Source organism: Arachis duranensis, chromosome 6 (assembly GCF_000817695.3).
Source record: "Arachis duranensis cultivar V14167 chromosome 6, aradu.V14167.gnm2.J7QH, whole genome shotgun sequence".
NCBI classification, from domain to species: Eukaryota; Viridiplantae; Streptophyta; class Magnoliopsida; order Fabales; family Fabaceae; genus Arachis; species Arachis duranensis.
The window spans coordinates 49,179,602-49,182,675 of NC_029777.3; the positions used below are offsets into that span (position 1 = coordinate 49,179,602).

Below are 3,074 nucleotides of genomic sequence, written 5' to 3' on the forward strand. Positions count from 1 at the left end.
TTCAATCTTTAAATTCTAGAATCATATCTTTTAGTTTCTTGTTAGTCAATTAATCAATTTTAATTTTAAAAATCAAATCATTTCCAAAATATCTTTTTCAAGCATATCTTTACAAACATCTTTTTCAAATCATATCTTTTTCAAAATCAATTTCAAAAATCTTTTCTAACTTCTTATCTTTTTAAAATTGATTCTCAAATCTTTTTCAACCAACTAATTGACTTTTTGTTTGTTTCTTATCTTTTTCAAAACCACCCAACTACTTTTCTCTCTCTAATTTTCGAAAATTTCTCACTCTTTTTCAAAATTCTTTTAATTAACTAATTGTTTCAAATTTTATTTTTAATTTTTCTTTTAATTTTTGAAAATCACTAACTCTTTTTCAAAAACAATTTTCGAATTTCTCTCTCTCTCTCATCTTCTTCTATTTATTTATTTATTCATTTACTAACACTTCTCTTCATCTAAAAATTCGAACCCTCTCTTCTCCTCTGTGTTTGAATTTTTCTCATCCCTCTTCTATTTCTTTTCTTCTTCTACTCACATAAAGGAATCTCTATATTGTGACATAGAGAATCCCTCTTCCTTGTCTGTTCTCTTTTTTTTCATATGAGTAGGATCAAGGACAAAGACATTCTTGTTGAAGCAGATCCTGAACCTAAAAGGACTCTGAAGAAGAAGCTAAGAGAAGCTAAAGCACAACAATCCAAAGAAAACCTTACAGAGAATCTCGAAAAAGAGAGAGACATGGCCGAACCCAATAACAATGGTGGAGGAGCAAGGAGGATGCTTGGTGATTATACTATACCTACTTCAAACTTTTACGGAAGAAGCATCTCAATTCCTGCCATTAGAGCAAACAATTTTGAGCTGAAGCCTCAACTAGTTGCTCTAATGCAACAGAACTGCAAGTTTCATGGACTTCCACCAAAAGATCCCTACCAGTTTTTAACTGAGTTCTTGTATATCTATGAGACTGTTAAGACTAATGGAGTAGATCCTGAAGTCTACAGGCTCATGCTTTTCCTTTTTGCTATATGAGACAGAGCTAGAACATGGTTGGATTCACAACCTAGCCTGGACTCTTAGGATAAGCTGGTCACGGCCTTCTTGGCCAAGTTCTTTCCTCCATAAAAGCTGAGCAAGCTTAGAGTGGATGTTCATACCTTCAAGCAAAAAGATGGTGAATCCCTCTATGAAGCTTGGGAAAGATACAAGAAGTTGACCAAAAAGTGTCCTTCTGGCATGCTTTCAGAGTAGACCATTTTAGATATATTCTATGATGGTCTATTTGAGCTTTCTAAGATATATTCTGTTACATGGGTGAACCCTATGGAAACACCTATAATCCCTCATGGAGAAATCATCCAAATTTCTCATGGAAGGATCAACAAAAGCCCCAACAAGGCTTTAATAATGGTGGAAGAAACAGGCTTAGCAATAGCAAGCCTTTTCCATCATCTTCTCAGAAACAGATAGAGAATTCTGAGCAGAGCTCCTCTAGCTTAGCAAATATATTCTCTGATCTATCTAAGGCCACTCTAAGTTTCATGAGTGAAACAAGGTCCTCCATTAGAAATTTGGAGGCACAAGTAGGCCAACTGAGTAAGAAAATCATTGAAACTCCTCCTTGTATTCTCCCAAGCAATACAAAAGAGAATCCAAAGAGAGAGTGCAAGTCCATTGATATAATCCAAATGGCCGAATCCAAAGAGGAAGGGGAGGACGTGAATCCCAATGAAGAAAACCTCATGGGATGTCTCCCAGACAAGAAAGAGTTCCCTATAGAGGACCTAAAGGAATCTGAGGCTCATATAGAGACCATAGAGATTCCATTAAACCTCCTTCTACCATTCATGAACTCTGAGAACTATTCTTCCTTTGAAGAGGATGAAGATGTAACTGAAGAGCAAGTTGCTCAATATCTAGGAGCCATCATGAAGCTGAATGCCAAGTTGTTTGGTAACGAGACTTGGAAAGGTGAACCTCCCTTGCTCATTAGGGAACTAGATATATGGGTTCAGCAAACTCTACCTCAAAAGAAACAAGATCCTGGTAAATTCTTAATACCCTGTACCATAGGCACAATGACCTTTGAGAAGGCCCTGTGTGACCTGGGGTCAGGTATAAATCTTATGCCACTCTCTGTAATGGAGAAGCTTGGGATCTTTGAGGTACAAGCTGCAAGAATCTCATTAGAGATGGCAGATAAGTTAATAAAAAAAGCTTATGGATTGGTAGAGAACGTGTTAGTAAAGGTTAAAGGCCTTTACCTCGCTGCTGATTTCATAATCTTAGACACTGGAAAAGAGGAGGATGAATGCATCATCCTTGGAAGACCCTTTCTAGCCACAGCAAGAGCTGCAATTGATGTTGACAGAGGAGAGCTAGTCCTTCAATTGAATGGGGACTACCTTGTGTTTAAAGCTCAAGGATCTTCCTCTGCAACCATGGAGAGAAAGAATGAGCAGCTTCTTTCAATGTAGAGTCAAATAGAGACCCCACAGTCAAACTCTAAGTTTGGTGTTGGGAGGCCACAACCAAACTCTAAGTTTGGTGATGAACCCCCGCATTCAAATTCTAGGTTTGGTGTTGGGAGGTCCCAACATTGCTCTGAATACCTGTGAGGCTCAATGAGAGCTCACTGTCAAGCTATTGACGTTAAAGAAGTGCTTATGGGGAGGCAACCTGGTGCGCGAAATTGTGAACAATACTTTTTCACAACTCTCATAATCCCCGGTCATGAACCCCAAAGATTTGGAAGCTCAATACCATGGCATTACACAACTTCGCACAACTAACCAGCAAGTGCACTGGGTCGTCCAAGTAATAAACCTTACGCGAGTAAGGGTCGATCCCACGGAGATTGTTAGTATTGAAGCAAGATATGGTCATCTTGTAAATCTTAGTCAGGCAAACTCAATTGATAATAGTGATGAACGAAAATAACACAAAGGTAAGGATAGAGATACTTATGTAATTCATTGGTAGGAACTTCAGATAAGCGCATGAAGATGCCTTCCCTTCCGTCTCTCTGCTTTCCTACTGTCTTCATCCAATCCTTCTTACTCCTT

The 3,074-nt window shown here is 38.2% G+C and overlaps 1 non-coding gene across 1 annotated transcript; it reads right to left on the reverse strand.

Annotated features, from left to right (window-relative positions):
* Window positions 1–1,143: 1,143 nt before the first annotated feature.
* On the reverse strand, window positions 1,144–1,247 carry LOC127740146 (small nucleolar RNA R71). The gene has a single exon (XR_008000827.1). It is a non-coding gene; the product is annotated as a small nucleolar RNA R71 (small nucleolar RNA).
* Window positions 1,248–3,074: the final 1,827 nt, after the last annotated feature.